Below are 18,383 nucleotides of genomic sequence, written 5' to 3'. Positions count from 1 at the left end.
CAAGCGACGAAGGCGATGAGCGACATTTTCTAGGAGGCTGTGTCTACAGTGCCGTCCGACGACACTCCACTCGCGCCCACAAGTTCCGTTCGAAAAAGAGTCGGACGGCGCTTGTATCACTGAGAAGCTGGTTAACACACAGCCCCGCTTCCGTTCATCGGCAACATTTTGTGTTTTCAGTGTTAATCGTAAAAAAGAAATGGAAATATGGCTAAATGCGCCGACTGGTTTCCCGTGTTTAGCAGTGACGCACTCCTAAATTTAAGTGATAATATTAAAAACTAATGGAGGTTCTCGATGAAGACTCAATACCAAAGAGCTGAGCTGTCATTCTTGACCTCATTGCTTAGTTTCCTTTAGTTGCAAGACACTGCCGTCGGTCTTTACTTATGCTTACTTATATAATCAAATTCTAAACGATTGTCAATTTAGTGTGAAGGTAGTTAACTCAAGAATAATAAAAATAGAGGAGACGCGAGTTTTAGTGTCGCAGTGTTGAACTCGAAGTACCGTTTTTTGAAAGGAGGCGCAGAATGTGCTCGCTGTTTTCATATGACCATATGTCAGGCACGTAATGGCCAATCAAGCAATTCAACTTTTTTTTTCTAGGCTCCACGCCTGTGGCTGGACGGCACAAGGCTTGCGAGTATGCGCCAAGAAGCTCGAAAAGGATAACGATCCTAGAGATTTTATGTAAATTTAGCGAAGTGTTTTCGCAAGGACGCATATCATAACCTTCGTCGCACGTAACCTTAACGTTTTATCCTGTTTTGTTGTTCATTTATTTGATTCTTGTGTACAAAATAGTGAAAAATTTTGTCTTTATTTTCTACTGTCTGTTAAATAAAAATGAACGCAAAAGGACAAGCATTGCATAATTTTTGTGCATGTGTCACTTTCGTTGCTTTGCTAGGTTTCTGCTGCTTTGCTGCTGGTCTCGCTTTTCAGTGCTGGCTTGTGTGCGTTTCAACGCAGATTAACCAGCATTGCAGTGCAAAAACCAGCCGTAAAGCAGTAGAAGCCTTGAAAAACAACGCGCAAACCAAGCAAAAAAAAAGCTACAATTGTTTTTTAAAATCTAGGTGGCGCTAGCTACAGCCCGTCCATCCAAACACAAGAGCGCTGCCGTGCAGATTCGGTTTTGGTTTCCCTGTGCCGCCATGTTGATTTTAGTACAGCCACCAGATACCAGGGGATTCAAATGGCGCTGTGGACTCACAGGTTTTTCCAGCTCGCGTTCCATGGGCGGTATAGGAAGTTGCACCCCTCTGTTCGAGTTTCATTCAGTGCTGACTGTACATCGTTCTCAAGCATGGCTCGTCGTCCATCGGCTCGACTTACATTTTCGGTAATGAAAAACCGTGATTAAGCACAATTATTCTAACGCAAAATTGTCACGAACACTTGGCACACATGTTTACACTGAAGCGCACCCAACATAATTTAAAAGTAGAACGAAAAGGGGACGAGATTCGCTTACCGCTTCACGGAAAGACATCCTAGGTCTAACGGTCAAGCTTCGCTGACCCAGGCTGACCACACCTGGTTGAACTATGAGAGCCGCCGTCGAATTGAGAACCAGAATCGCAGTAAAAACGGATTGCCCAAACATCTGTCCCGTAAAACGTAGAACCAGCCGGCGACCGCCACGCCGCCGTCGCCTCCGCCATCTCCTCCGCGACGACGGAAAGCGGGGAAGCCCGGCAGCGGAAGCAGAAGTCCCTGGGCGGAAGCTTTACTTTTCGCTTTTAGCCGACGCCGGTTTCCTTTGCGGGGTCGGGGGGTTGCGGCTGGTTGCGACGACGAGAGGAACCGCGAAAAGACGCTGAGTTGGCCGAGCACGAGTGACGGTGCGAGCAACGGGCCGTTTGCCGCTGTCGACCGGTGATGCAGTATCCTCGGCTTGGTGTCACGATCGGTTTGTTGCTGTGCACGTTGGCTTTGCTATGCGGTACGACTGGTGCGGCTGTCGAATACTTGTGGTGCACATTATTGGAGACAGTCGCCCCAAGACGTCGCCGTGAAGAGTTGACCGAGGAATTCGTGTGAGCTCAACGTCGGTCTTCGTTTTGACATGTATGGTATATGTAACGATACCGGTGGTAAATGATGGACCTTATTTTGGAAGATGTCGGTCGCCTTTCCGCATGTATGATTTGGTGATATCGGTGGTCCTGTGCTATAAGCGTTTGTTGGCAGGATGTCAGTCGCCTAGGTCATCGGACGCAAAATCATACCAGTCACACCGAATCACGTCGGCAAGCAAACCGACTGCCAGTATAGACAGACGCGGAGCCATAGCGGTGCCGATATTCCCAGTTATGCAGAACGCCAAACCAAACTAGCTCCATTACATAATAACAAGAAATTAGGGCGGTGTCATACCAGAACTGTACAAGCAGTAGTTATGTTTCTAGTACGTTTTTCCAGGGTGATGTAAGCGATCTGGCGAGCGACAAGAAAAGTGACAGCGACGAGAACTCGCTGTGACCCTATTGTCGTTTCCCTTGCTTGCTCAATCGGCAATTGTACTCCTACACTCGGCGTCAACTACTTCGTGCTACCTTGCCAAGGCTCGCCAAGCCTCCGCAGTGCTCCAACTCTGTAAAAGCACATGACTGCGAAGGGCGTGCTATCTCTCTCGACACCGCTCTCGTCGATAAAAGAGCCCGACTTCCTAACGCGTACGCGCCTGCTGATAACAAATGTTTGAGCGATTTCCTTTCAGACAATGTTCTCGGCGTCAACTATTTTGCGCTACATCACCAAGGCTTGCTAGCTTCCACAGTGCTCCAACTCAGTCAAACCTAGTTGCGCTAGCGCGTGCGAACGAGACGCATGACAAAGTCAGCTATTTTGACAGCAGTTTGGGGCTGAGACGTCACGCTGTCCTTCACGATGTATAGCACAAAAACGTTTACCCCGAGTATAATACTAGAGAAAAAAAAGAGCATGTTTTTATTTTCACTGTTCGTGTAAAGCGAAGTGCTCGCTACTAAGTCGTCGCAATTGCCGCCAGATGACCGCAGTGATTGCACATCGACAGGAAAGGGAAGTTGTGCGACGGGGCGCCATAGAACGGAGCACGCGGTGAGCAAACACCTGCCCCACGTGTGAGTGCATACATACCGTAGTGCGCAAGCAGAGCCGTAACTTTCCGACTCGCCTCTGTTCGAGCTATGCTAGGAGCGAGGCCGTTCCAATCTGTTGCTCGTGTGTGTGTCGTCCGCGGCGAAGCGTGCTCGGAATGAATCTTCAAGGTAAAAGACCCCTCGTTTTCTCTTTCTTCGGGCCTTTGGTTCATCGATTCAAGGGACTCACTCAACGGATAGCCTCTGCCGTCTTCATCATCGGGTGTCTGCTCCTGTTCGCTCTACACTCTGGTCGGGTCCACCCCAATTATGGTGAGTAAATTTATATCTTTTTTTTAATATATCAGATTCCGTTCAATGAGTAGGGGCAATTATTACATGTTTTATTACGTTATACATCTTACACATCATGAGTCGTCACCTCATCGGAGTACGGGAAAGTTTGAATGTTGGTTTAGGTATCACCTTTATTTTAAGTTTTGTCAATGGCTCTTCGGATTTTAAGAATAGTAAATAGCGTGCCGCAAAAAGCAAACCATGGATATTGCAAAAATCCGTTCAACTCATGAAACCTAAACAAAAGAAAGAAAACAAAGATTGCTAGTTTCTTGACAACTTTGTTTTCTCTTTTAGTCAACTTTACTGGTGTTTTTATCTCTTTTTTATTTTTTATAAGAGCACTTGCCAGCAGCAAAGCCAACTTGGATGGCTAGACACTTTTGTTAGTAAACACTCGATTTTACGCTGGATTGCTTGGGTCTACCGTCTATCAGTACAAACATGGCTTACTGTTTGACATGCCATGCTGTGGCTACGCCATACAAGTTTTTTGCATTATAATTTATACGCAATAAAACTTACTCTGGTGAAGCGTGTCGTTCTTTGTAACCCCCACATTGGCTACTAAACCAATTTGCATAACCATCTAAGCAGTAATTTCAACGTAACTATAAGTGTATTCAGACACAGACGCAAATAATAATAATGTTTATTTTCCACCATACGATGGTGGCGATCAGGAAAAAAAGCTGTCGGGTACAGCTTGACGGGTCCCTGACCGCCTACAGAAAGTAGCAACAGAGCCGGGAAAAACGATATTCAAGAGGAAAATAAATTGTACAATGATTGTCGCTATCACACATTTTAAAACAAATTTTAGATTTTTCCCCCTTTTTCTTACATTGAGGCAAGACAGACAGCAGAGATAAAATTATACAAAAACTAGTCACAAAGATTACAAAGAAAGCATGGCAACTACCTTCAGCTGCTAGAGAAAAAGGATGATTTTACTTCTCTTAGGGATAAATTATCCCAATTTATACTTTTAGTCTTATACGAATTGAGTAGATTGGGGAGAGTGTATTTAAGCATTTGTTTGCCATAGTTTGTTCTTGGTGTAGCCACCTCCCAACATTCAGCACCTCGGGTAGGGTAATTATGAACATTTTTTGATAAATTTCCAAGATCTGTTAAAAAAGTTGTCTTTAAGTTGCTCTACTTTAAAGCTAGTGCTAAGCCTATAATCATATAATGTATGCCCGTTTACGACCGGAAATTTCTGAAATAAGCCAGCTGTGTGAAAATCATACGAGACGGCAGCTATAGCCCTCAGTGCTTTTTTTTTGCAATACATGTAACTTTTCTAGGTTTGTTAAAGTTGTTGTTCCCTAAACTAAATGGCAATAATTTAAGTGAAAATAAAATAGAGAATTATATATTAATAATTTAACGCTTGTTGGTAAAATATAACGATAACAATTTAACATGCCCACAATTTGGGATAGCTTTGGAATAAGAGAGTTTATGACTTTCCACGACATATTTCCAGAAAACGTGAAACCTAAGAGTTTAAAACAATTCACAATCTCGATTTTGGTTGAATTCAAAACTATATCCTTGGTAATGGTAACGAGTTTATTTTTAGGACGAAAAAGCACGGCTTTGGTTTCATTTACATTTATTTGTAATGCGTTGTAATGACTCCACGTTTGTAACCTAGACAAGGCCAGATTCGCCATATCGAATAACAGATCAGGTTCATCTGCAGAAAACAGTATTCTCGTGTCATCAGCACAGTTTACAAAGTTTGCGCTTACATTATTATTGACTATATCATTCACGTACATGTTAAAGAGGAAGGGGCCCAATATACTACCCTGTAATACACCAGAAGGAATAGGTTTTATAGTGGAAGAATTCCCATTGATATAAACATATTGCGCTCGATGCTCCAGATAAGATCTTATCAGCTGTAAAGCGTGCCCTCGAATTCCATAATTATCTAATTTTGATAGTAAAATTTTATGATTGAGGCAATCAAACGCCTTGGTGAAATCTATAAAGACTCCAAGAACCATAATTTTGTTTTCAAAGCTTTGTGAAATAAATTCTTTTAAAACAAGTAAGGCAGATTCTGTCGACTTCTGTTTTATAAATCCATACTGTGATGGAGTTATGAAGTTATACTTATTTAAAAATTTAGTCAGACGTGTATGAACTTTTTCGAGCGCCTTGGAAAACACTGGTAATATTGAAATTGGCCTGTAGTTTCCCATTTCATTTACATTTCCTTTTTTATGCAATACTGAAACTTTGGCAATCTGCATTCGCTTAGGAAAAATTCCAGTAGATAAAGAGATATTAAATATGAGTTATTACAGGTGCTAATAGATGAATAACACGTTTTACCGGTCTTATCTGGATGCCATCGACGTCACAGCTAGAACTATTTTTAAGCTGAAGAAATACGCTTATAATTTCTGGTTCGACGACAGGATCTAAAAATATCGAATCACTGTTTCGTTTATCATTTAAAACCAAAGGAGTTTCGGTTTTAGTAGTACCCAGAATATTTACAAAGTGTTCGTTAAAAGCATTTGCCAGTGAACACACAGTAAGTTCAGTACCATTGCACAGAATTTTTTCAATTGAACTGAGGGGGCGATTTCGATAAAGAAGATAATTTAGTTGCTTTCACATGATGTCAGTGCGTCCTTGTGCGGTCTTGAATATATCAAAATGATAACGCGTTCTGGCGCTTTAGTTCTTTTGTATGGTTGTTGCGATAGTCTTTAAATATTTTAAGGTCCTTCTGGTCCTTGGATTTTATGAATTTACAATATAAAGCGTTTTTTATCTTAATTTTACAGAGTAAATCTCTCGTTATCCAAGGCTTCTTTATGCGCTTGTTTGTTTTAATAGAAGTGAAAGGAAAATATGTCTTATACAGTCCAAGAAATAACTCTATAAAAGTGTTATAAGCCCCGTCAGCACTATCTTCACACAGTACACTGCTCCAATTTGTATTTGACACAGCGGTCTGAAAAGCGTTGAGTCGATTTGAAGTTATTTTTTGTACTAATGTCCGCTCTGTCCTACAAGTTTTCTTCGGGAAACTTTTGAGAGAAATGAATATTGGGAGGTGGTCACTCAGATTGCAAACAATGACGCCAGCTTTTATATAATCAACTGAGCTGTTTGAAATAAACAAATCTATGAATGTTTCAGATTGGAGAGTAACACGTGTAGGTCTATTAATAACATTTGCACAACCATATGTCCTAATGAGCGAATCTAAACTTTTTTTAGCTACGGTTTCCGCGCTCATATCAATATTAAAGTCCCCACCACAAATTACATTACATTTTTCTTCATTAACAAAAACCGAAAAAGTCTCGAAAAGTTTAAAAAACGATTCAATGCTGCCGTTTGGTGGTCGGTACACCACAGCAAAGATATTCTGGTTATTGCGTATACACATCATTTCGTAATCTCGAGTGATGCAACTATAATCACCTTTTTGTTCTTAGCCCGAGACTGAGGCAGGAAAAGAGGAAAGTTTCGAAGTAGAAGAAAAATGAACAGTCGAAGACACGTCTCTAACACAGCTAAAGACAAGTTTATTTGGTCACCTTCTTATATACACTCCACAAACTTCACCACATCACCTTCCCGATCTCGAAAGCCAAAAGATAACAAAGGTCTCACATCGGGAAGGTGATGTGGTGAAGTTTGTGGAGTGTATATAAGAAGGTGACCAAATAAACTTGTCTTTAGCTGTGTTAGAGACGTGTCTTCGACTGTTCATTTTTCTTCTACTTCGAAACTTTCCTCTTTTCCTGCCTCAGTCTCGGGCTAAGAACAAAATGGTTAACATCCACCAGCTCGCCTGCGCAATCACTACATTATCATTATAATCACCTATTACTTCACCAGAAACACTTTTTGTAAAAATGGCTAAGCCACAACCACGTCTCTCTTTACGATTTATGTAAAAAGACTGGTATGTAGGGAGTTGTAGTACGTCCGTCTCTTCAGTGCACCGGGTTTCTGTAAGCAGGATTACATTTGTTTTTTTTATTGTTTTTGTTTTTGACACAATTATCAGGGAGGTTGGGACAAAAGGCGAAAACGAATCACCTGACTAGGTCCCAACCCCCGTTACAGCACTCAGCAGCAGGGCACAGGAAATAAATCAAAAACAGCATAAATCAAAAATAAAACAATATCTGATAAGATAAAAATATGAATCACAAAAAATGTACAATTTTGATGTGAACTATACTAGGAATACACACTAGGCACATTGAAGTATACCGTAAGGTATTTTTTGAAAAGAAACATGGACGCTATTTTCTGGGCCAATTCGAATACACAATAATTTCTGTTAAGAAGAACGGTTATCTAGTAGGATATTTTTTGTGTACCGTAATTAGTTCTTATTTTAGGTTTTGAAAACTGGTGGTGTCTCAAATTGTAATTTGTTTGCTTGGATAAATATGTTTCGTAAAATATTGCGGGATTCGTGTTTATTTGAGTATGAACTGAAACTGCGATCTTTAGGCAAAAAAGATTATCTAATGTTAATATTCCATCTTTAATAAAGCTAGGGGAAGTCGATTCAGTCCAAGGTAAATTATCAATTGACCTAACTGCGCGTTTTTGCAATGTAAATAATTGCTTAATATTACTTGCTGTAGTCGTCCCCCAGACCAATAAACAGTAATGCAGCCTCGAGTGAATCAGAGATATATACAGTTGTTTTTTTAACCAGGCTGGAAGAAGGTATTTTAGCTTACAAATTAAACCAATTGATCTAGAAATATCCCTTCGGAGTTCGTTCACTTGACAAGTCCAGTATAGATTTTCGTGAAAACAAACACCAAGAAATTTAAAGGATTCTACGCGTTCAATATTCGAGTTTTGAAACGATATACTAATTTTGCTAGTTATGGGCTTATTTTTTGTTCTAAAAATAATGTACTTAGTCTTTGTCGTATTCAGCTCTAACTGGTTTGAGTCTAACCATAAATGAAGTTGCTCCAGCCAATTATTTGTTTCTCTTTCTATGCTATCCAAACAGCTACCAGTAAAGAATACATTCGTATCATCTGCATATAAAATATGTTAGGTGTTTGTGGGATGTTTACTATATCATTGATGTAAAGAAGGAAAAGTAATGGCCCAAGAATCGACCCCTGCGGCACACCGTATCGAATTTTTGCTAAAGAAGAGCGCATATCATTGAGGACGGTATATTGAAAACGTGAGGTCATGTAACTGCTTATCAAGTTTAGCGCACTGCCTCTTATTCCATACAGCGGAAGCTTTCGGAGTAGGATGTCGTGTTTTATAGAATTAAAGGCCTTCCTGAAATCTAGAAAAACACCCAGAGTATAGCACTGATTTTCAATATTGTCTATGATTTTGTTTTTGATATTTAGCAGTGCCATTTCAGTTGATTTACCTTTTTGGAAACCATACTGGTTGTTTGTAATAATCATTATGTTTATTACGATTGAAAGAAACACCAAATTGATCGTAAAGTAGCTCAAGATCTACAGCTTTGCTTTTCGCAGACCGAATATTTAAATGGAAACAGGTCATGTGTGAAATATAATCGGCACCAAGATAGGTTATCAAGTCTTGCGGAAGAAAGAACGCGTCAATTGCCATAAAAAAACAAAAAGGACAGAGGATATTATCGTTGACCGCCCTAAGATAGAAATTCGCGTATAAGATCCTGCAAAAATGCCCGTCTTTATCATCGTGAAAGTGACTTTTGAAGATAACGCCGTCGCAATAGCCATACCAAGATTGTTTTTCTGCCACGCGGCAAGTAAACTTTCGGGTTTCATTTTGCGAGAACTAATAAAACAAAGATGTTTAGCGCTAGTAGTTCCTATTTAATTTTTTCAAGATCGCCTTCGTGCTCAATTCGAATTGCCGGTGAGCCTTCTTGTTTTCTTACGTATGAACAACCTCCCTTGTGCCAAATAAACTTGTAGCTGAGGTGCTTCGCCTTTGTTCTAACATCGTAGAACAACTGCCGGTTCGACGCCGTCATGTTCTCTTGCAGGTACACGTTGCCATCATCGGCATCCGACCTTAACTTCTGCTTGTTTTGAAGCCATGCATTTCGCTCATTTCTGTTCACAAAGCGCACAATCACCATAGGCGTCTTCTTTGCCCAAGTTGGAACGCGGTGGATTGCCTCTACACTATCTTTCGTTAGGGGTGGAACTTCTATCTGATCGGCGATTTTGTTAAGCTTTTCAAGCAAATTTTCATTGATAGTTTCTACAAGACCGTGCACTTCAAGATTATTCCTTCGCCCGTATTGTTCCCATTTGTTTAGTTCTTTTTTTAGTCGTGTAGTTTCGTCCGTTTTCCGTTCTTGTTCTAGTTGATTCACCTTTTTCTTCAGTTCTTTTATTTCGCTGTCATGTTCTTTAATTTTTTTTAAAGACTTCATCGTAGTTGTCGGACATTGCTTGCACCGATTTCTCAATGTCCATCACAGTTCGTTTCATGCCCACCAGCTCATCCACTTGTTGCTTTAGTGGCGCGAGTATTGTCAACATACCCATTATACGGGTCAGTTGCTGTTGGACATCTGGCGATTCATCTTTTGGCTGTCCATCTTCCAGAGCGCTGCGAGTTCTTGCCCTAGCACTCAGACACGTTTAGCATTTGCAAGTCTCTTTAAACCCTGGCTTTTTTCCCCGGAGGGACTTTTCGGTTACGCCTGCACAGGTACCAATATGGTAGCGAAAGCGGCATTCGCTACACTCTAAAACACCGTCATCATCGTCGATTTGCCCCTTGCAATGGAAGCAGAAATCATCATCTTCTTTGTGTTTAGCCACCTCAGTAACACTCTCTGGAAAGCAGTCAGCGACAGGGATTTCAAGACACAAGTTGAAAAAAGGAGTACTTTTCCTACCTGCAGAATCAGATGATTATCGTCTCGCCAGAGAGCCCTGTCGCTGACTGCTATCCGTCAATCCTGTAATTTTAATACCAAAACGTACTCTCCCTGCATAAGATTTATTATTTCTAGAAATTCAAAATTTCTTTTTGAGAATACGTCAAATAAAGGTTATGCCAAAACTAGCATTAAAATTTTCCATCGTTTTGAAGGGGGTGACGTCACTCGTTTGGTAGCCTGCAAGTCGAACAGGCAGTGCAAAAAAATTGGCATTTTGCACATTTCAATTCAGTTTTGCCAGCGTGAATTTCTCCAGCCTTCGTTAGACGCCATCAAACTTCTTGTAACCCTTTGGAAACAAGTTTTACTGCTCCCATATCTCAACATTATACGTCACGCTTTTAATGTCACAAATAAAACCCTTAAAAAATAAGAATTTGGAGAGTTTTACGTGGTAAACCAATCAAGGGCATCCTTCACACCCCGGAAGAGGATCGAGGATTAGTTTCTATCCCTGGGGATCTATTAACGTTCGACGAAAAATCACTGTTGCACGACACTTTCTCCGCGCGTCCATTAGATTACACGCACCTAGACCGGGAATCGAACCCGCTACCATTGGATTCGTAAGCACCTTTGCTTCGAAGCAGACGTGTACACGTTACTGAAACAGAGTAACTAAACGCCGTTACTCGTTACTCATAAAGTAACTACGTTCGTTACCTGCTACTGGGATTTAAAAGGAACGGGCAACCTTAGCTTGAAAAGAGCACGTTATTTTTCTCGTTAGCCTTAATTAGTCGTTTTCTATAAAGCAGCATAGCCCCCTCCAGTATTTGTCGTCGTTGGTAATTCCTCGCTTTTTAGCGCGTTTACTAGGGGATAAATATGACTATACTGACCTACCTTGCGCACATTTTTGTTTTGTCTATCTATACTCGTATTCCCCTCAACCACTGCAGCAGCAAAAGTTGGACACAGGGAGGTAACCCTCTTTGTGTCGAATTAATATATACGAGGACGGCCCAATAAGTACTGAGGCTCACCGCCTGATGGCGCCACTATCCCAAGAGAAATTTACTATTGTGTAGTACATTCCCGTAGATGGATACTATCGAAATTTTAACCGAGTCGCATTTGTAGTTTTGTTTTGATCGCATGTGGAAGCGGGCGTGTTCGCGAATTTTAGAAAAATTAAAAAAAGAGCAATACCGGTCGGTGACTGGTGAGGCGAGCGGGTTGAACATGAATACATAAAATTGAAAGAATAAAACACAGAGGACAATCACCGGTGATTCGATTCTTGTTTTTGGAAGGGAGATCGCGTAGTGAAATCAAGGAGCGCCTGGATGCTGCGTACGGTGACTCTTCTCCTTCGATGGCGACCGTAAAAAATTGGTTTAACAAGTTTCAACGTGGTCGCGCGTCGATTTATGATGAGTCACGCCCAGGTGCCCCGAAAACAAATACCACGGAGGATAATGCGAGAAAAATCGACGATCTCGTATTGGCAGACCGCAGATTGAAGGTGCACGAGATAGCTGAGACAGTAGGCATCTCAAAAGCCGGCGTGCTCCGAAGAAGGCGAAGACTGTCCTATCGGCCGGAAAGGTGATGACCATCGTTTTCTGAAATTCACAAGGTGTGATCTATATCGACTACCTGGAGAAGGGCAAAACGGTCACAGGGCTGTACTATGCCAAATTATTGGGCCGATTCGCACCGAATTGTAGAAAAAACGGCCCCATTCGGCGAAGAAAAAAGTGCTCTTCCACCTTGTCAACGCACCGGCTCGCACCTCCGCCCATCGCCACGGCCAAATTGGTCGAATCGGTCTACGAACTTCTGCCCCATCCACCGTATTCTCCAGATTTGGCCCCTGGAAGTTCCTTCACCCTTCGCATTTCGTTCGACCCCGATAGCACATTTTACATTAGATTTTGACTGCTTTAGCAAGACGTGCACGTCTCAGAAGCTAAAACCGTCGCTTCTTTGTTGTACGACCAAATCATGGTGGAACTATTTCGCGCAAAGCATGAAGAATGCGCAAATCGTTTTGTTTTTCTTGGTGGGGGAGAAAGAGTATGCGAAGAAGTGCGGCTCGCGGCTCCCTTCCCTGCCCCTACTCTCCCCCCCCTATCCCCCGCCACCCTCCCAGTCACACGAGCAGTTCCCCCAAAAAAGAAATCGAACGCGTTTTAAATCGAAAGACAGGCTGCGGCTTGGTAGTCTTGGGCTACCTTGCGTAGGGATGGACTGCTTTTGACTCGGATAGATTGAAAGTAGTTCGAGTTTCGTTTACTGTTCTGGACAAAAGTCCGCCCCCCCCCCCCCTCCCCCCTCCACACCCCTCTTCGCGGCTCTTGGAACTTTCGTGGTTTTGCTTGCGGCTCTTAGGCTGAGTCAGATTGGCTACCGCTGTTCTATTCAGTAACGCATTCTAAAAGGGAATAATGAGCTGGACGTTTCGCTTGCTTAGCCTCAGAAGCTGTCATTTTGCAATAAGAAACTTCACTCAAACTCTTTATTGCCTCGCCACTATTTTTTTATCTATATTATTGGACACGTAGCACGCCTGAAAACAAACAGGCGTGCACTTATTCTAAATTTTTCTAGGTTAAAAAACAACAGCAAAAAAAACTCGAATTGTAACTTAACGCTTCCTTGGAGAACTTGGAGAAAATTTTCGAATAGCATAGAAAACCTTTGCGTTAACGCTGCGTACGACGCGCTCCAGTTCTAAGCAAAAAGCTGCGGAGCGCGTCAAAGCGGCACATTTAGAACAGCAGAACGCAAACTTATACTCAAGCAGTTGCAGCGCCATCTAGACTTCTCTAAGCAATCCAAAGCCGGTGTTTGGTCAGCCAGACCAGGTCTCGCGCTTTCACCCGCGCGACGAGAGCAGCGAAAGTGGCACGCAGAGGAGCGCGTCGTGCGCACACACGCAAAACTCGATAGCGAGCGTAGATACGTGTGGGTCGGTGCGTTGCGTACATATGGCGCATGCGCAGCGTAGAGAACAAAGTGCTAACGCAAACGCACAGTGGGGTTTTTTAGAATAACGTGCGCAATTTTAGCGCACTCTAGCGCTAAATTTGGCGCTTTGGTTAGCGCACGCTACGCAAAAGAGTTTTAGAATAGCGTTTCTCTGCCGCGACGCAAAAGCCCAAGCATCTCGTGCTTGCAATGCCACCAAGATACTGTCACAATTTTTATTTCGCATACAAAATACTGTAACTTTAAGAAAAAAAAAAGAGTTTGATTTAAAGTATTATTCTCGATTTGTTTAAACGCGAGAATGCGACGCGATCGGTCGACCGGTCGTGTCCGCTTGCGTAGCCTCTGCAAGAGAGGTCTCGTGTACTGACCTTCACGCACCGTACCTTCGCTGAGAAACGTTTGCGAGTCGCAAGCATCAAGTTGCCGGTGATCGTTTCCCACCTTACTGAGTTTTTTAAACCGAATCCAATGTCGTCCCGTCCCGTATTTGAAATCGCGGTGGCGAGGATGCCACCGACGTCGGGTTCACGACGCCGCCAAAGCGGTCGCAGCCATGGCTGGAAGTCGCCATTGTTAACTGTGCTCGTCTTGACTTCAGTCAACTTCTCATTAAAAAGCCTCCTTGTAGGAGCGCAAAGACGTTTGCGTGCGCGCGCAATTTCTTAAAAATAGCGTACGCTAAAATAGCGCAGGCAAAGCGCAAATCGTGGTTAGCGTTTAGCGCTTGCGCAGTGGCGGCGACGCTCTTCTTTGCGGGCGCAAAACTTTAGCGCGTACGCAAAACTCGCCACCGAGCGTACGTGCATAAAGCTCGCGGCGTTGCGTACGTATGAAGAATGCGCAGTGTGGAGCGCGCCAGGTTAACTCAAACGCAGTGTTAGCGATCGCGCCTTTGCGCAATACTAAAACTCGCCAATATTTCCCGACGAAGGGAGCGACCGGAGGAGAGCTTTGCGCACAAGGAATTTGGCTTGCCAATGCTTGGACATGTACTCTGAGAATACCTTGGACACGAGGGGGACGTCAGCGTTCGGCGTAGACTCGGAGCAAATCACACGCTTTGTGCCCAAGAAATGCCGACCGCCAACGTAGTTTAATGGGGTTTTGGAAGGGGTCCAGTTTGCTGCCGTACAGGAAGGATTCGGGTGAATACAGATTAGATTATCTTAGAAGACACGTTGATGCTCTATTCGAAAATTACTCTTCACAGTGGGTCTATGTTAATTTTAGTTCGTGTGTTAACCGTCCTTAGAACATAATACACTTCTCCAGGTGCTTCGTATTTTAACTGCTGACGAGTTTTTCATTGATGGCACGGCAATACATGGTATTGAAAACTCTTCTGATTCAGAGATGCGCAGAAAAGTCAACGGTCGGTCTCAGCTGATAAAATACGTTGTATTATATATACATATATAACATGCTACAGATTTTCTTACATTTTCTTTTTGCAATTGATAAAGAACATAAACAATAAAAGGCTAGCCCCATTCTTCCGATTGATACCAGCTGCGGTAGAATAGTTCCGAGACTACTTTGCGTAAAGAAAGAAGGCACCAATTTGATGCGCGCGCATATCAGTCGAAAGCAGGGATTTTCAGGTGTCTTTATGTCAAAGGGCATTCATTGTTCTGTGATCGTTGGGAGCAACACTACATTCGTTTTTTTTTTTTTAATTATTATTATGTGGGGGAGCAGATTGGCGAACTTGGCATGGACTCCAAACCGGCGGAAGAGCGATCTTCAAGTCTGCGTCAGCTCGTCAAATCTGAAACACATACCTTTAAAACAATTACGCAGGATTGTAGCAAAAAGGGCAACGACTCGTGCAAGGTGTTTTGAGTGGCACTTGCGCTTCAAGAATGACAGAACGCCACTAAAAGACGAAGAGAAGTAAGGTGACTTTCCTCGACTTTCCTGCGTCCACCTTTGATGTTCTGCCACAGCGTCCTATAACTATCCTATTGATGGTTTTCCCCGGCTGCGCATGGGCGCCATCATAACTTACCTTAATGTTTATACCGCAATGCTCATGTTCCCAAGACCGGCTTGGTATCAAAATGTCCTTGCTAATTTTGTTGGCAGGGCATCTCGGCGAGGCAGTAGAAGGTGAGTTACGGCATCGCAGCTTTGGCGTGCGGAAAAAGCTCCATTTTCGGCCCCACATCGAATGTAACAACACCACATAGACAGAAGGCCACCGCACGCGTCATCCCAGTCAGATCGATTGAGGCGTGAGATTGGGCCCAAGTGCTGCGTCAGTGTTCGGCTGGGGCTCGGGTCCAATCAGCGCGTCGAAGGTCGGGCTCGGGGCCAATAGCCCAGTTAGCGCGATCCGACTCTGATGACGTTTCATAGAGGGAGAGGAAACCATGCGGAGGCTTTCTGTCTAGGAGGTGATGTATATGGTCCTGAGGCGACAACGAATGACGTCACAAGAGCCGGACTGTCATGCCATCGGATGTTGCGATCCTGGGTGTTAGGTCAGAGCCTCATATATAATCTTTGCTCTTTCTGTCGAATGGGAGCACGTGCCATGATGGGGTCAGGTCTCTATGGCCAGGTGGCCGAGTCTGCTAACGCAATGCATCTTGGAGCGCGTGGAGTGAAAGCTCGTGTGAAGAATCCAGGAATTCTGGGTTTCATTCCACCCTCGCAGGTTTCGATCTGGATGAGTATTTTACACGCGTGCGGTAGTGTATCACCTGTGCGTGATGCACGTTAAAGACCCCAGGCTGCAGTGCTACTGCACCGGATAAAGTGCTCATGTACTGCTGAGACACCAGACGCCTACTCAGGCTGACTAATGTTAGGCTGTCTATATATATACACAACATAATTATAATTTTATTAAGGGGTTCAAAACATGGCGCTTTTATGGTGGAAAAATCGAGGAATTCCTTCTTAGGAGGCGGTAAGCGCCCCAGTCGGAGACACGTTGCAGCACAATAGTTGTAATGAGCATGGCTTCACTTGTGTGCAGAAGATGGTGGCGACATCGTATTTGTTGAGACGACTGGTCCAAGGAAGAGCCAGCCACGGAACATCTTCTTTCTGGAGACGAGCGGACGAGGCAACCTGACCGGGAGGATGTCCTGCGCGGTCGAGTCCGCGGCGTTGCACCACACGGAGTGGACAGTCAGCCTTCTGACCGCAGAAAACTCGGAGAAGCCGGAAAGCCGAAGCCCCTTTTTCGACCTGCTCAGAAGAATACCCAACGTGAACATCCGTAGCATCAAGGTGAGTGTTGTTAAAATCAAATGATTTGTGTTTCGAATTTTCGTGTCGTTAATACCGTACATAACATCGAACAAAAGAACCAATGGGTGCTCACAGGCTAGCCTTCGGACGGCGTGTACTTGACATATTGCCACGGGATACAAGATACCAGAGGACAGACATGCTCGTACACGGTGTTCCAATGCGAAACAGTGTGCGAGGAGCAGACGCCACTCTTATGCGCTCTGATCGGAGGGTGACGATGGGTAGAGCCAAAGGCAGCTAACTCTGCGTCTAACCACTATCTGTCTAATCAGGGCTGTGTGCTCTGACGTCACTGCACGCTGTCATCCTTTTCTCTCCCTCATTTCCTCACCCTAATTGTACGCTCAGGTTATTCTGGTTGTGAGGCACATAAGCAAATAAGACGTTCAGTATGCGAAAATGGAAATACAGGCGGCGCCAATATGAGCTGACCCAGTCTGGTGCTAGCCAAAAGGGGTAAAATGCCGCATAGAGTGGACGTGTCGCGGCCCACCGCTGTCTTGCTTCACATTTCCCGAAGGATCCGACACAGAAATATAGCGTCTCGGTCACGCGTGTCCATGCCATGCAAACAGGCAAGGCCGACATTCCATTATGTACAGACAAAACATTTTGGATCACTGACGCTTTGTGTAAAAAATAGAGAGCGTAAAAGATGCCATGCTTTTCCCATGTGGTTTATATGGGCGGTCATAAATACACACTGAACTCTTTATTGGTCATTTTTCTATAGTGTCATGGGAAAGTCAACGTTAGCATAACCAAGTAGTCTTTGAATTCTTGTGCTGTCTTAGATACATTTGTGTACTGAACCTGCCTCAGTGCTAACGCTGATTTATGTTCAGCCGTACACGTGTAAGCTACGCTAACGCTCAAAATACGTGAAACCTGTTGCAAAATTTACAATAAACGCTATGCACGTAATTATTAATATAAGAATTGTGTAAGTGTCGAAAATCATCGGATGAAATTGTAGAGAGTCACGATAGAAACGCGGTGAAAAGCGGCGAAAACACGGACGCAACTCATTTGCCAAGGCACGACGGGCGAGGGAAGAGAAGCGCTCAACGCAACTAATGGCGCCCGCGTCACGCGATTCCAAGATGGAGGCATCCATGCGACGGCAGGTGAAAGAGTCTGAGACCCTAATTTCCGAGTTGATGAATTTTGGTTTTTGCTTCCAGTTAATTATATCAGAATGTATCAATTCTATTAAACTGGCTTTGTAACAAGGTATTCCGCATTTTCGTTTTTTTTTTCTTTTTCTACCAATCGCCTTTTTCTTGCTCATGTAAGGCCTCCTTATAGACCTTTTTCACGTGTGCGCGGCACCTAGTTACTGCTGCAGCAATTATCCGAGCTCGCCATTGTTTGGGCACATACTATGAGCATGTATTGGACAAGAGCGCAACGTCAGAGTTCGGCCTGAGCTCGACTGAGCTTGTAACGGAAACGTGTGCTGCTTCAGGTCTCAACAAAAGCTTGGTTCCTACCAAGTGTCGCGGTATGGGCACCCTCCTTCCATTTGAACTCCATTCCGAGAGAGTTTCTGACAATTTCATTCCTTTTAGCTCGTGCACTCTTAGAAACAAAAGGTTCGTAGTATACTTACTAACTAAAAGTTTAGTAACTGCATGTCACAACATTCACTAGGCTCTTAGCAAGTGCTGTTAGTATCGGCCAAGGTAATAACGTTACTAGGTCAAGAAGCTAGTCACGGTTACTAACTTCATTAATAGAACCTAGTATCTGTCTCTACCTTCAACTAGTAGTGGGCACTTACTTTCACAAAAACTAATAACCGCAACTACCTGTAA

At 43.5% G+C, this 18,383-nt stretch overlaps 1 non-coding gene across 1 annotated transcript; it reads left to right on the top strand.

Moving 5' to 3' along the window:
- The first annotated feature begins 1,652 nt into the window (after positions 1 to 1,652).
- Positions 1,653 to 16,542, top strand: LOC8027529. The gene is made up of 3 exons (XR_006077039.1): positions 1,653 to 2,045; positions 3,314 to 3,404; positions 16,286 to 16,542. It is a non-coding gene; the product is annotated as an uncharacterized LOC8027529 (transcript).
- Positions 16,543 to 18,383: the final 1,841 nt, after the last annotated feature.

Source organism: Ixodes scapularis, unplaced genomic scaffold, assembly GCF_016920785.2.
Source record: "Ixodes scapularis isolate PalLabHiFi unplaced genomic scaffold, ASM1692078v2 PGA_scaffold10__122_contigs__length_95168666, whole genome shotgun sequence".
NCBI classification, from domain to species: Eukaryota; Metazoa; Arthropoda; class Arachnida; order Ixodida; family Ixodidae; genus Ixodes; species Ixodes scapularis.
This window is presented reverse-complemented; position numbering and strand designations above follow the sequence as displayed.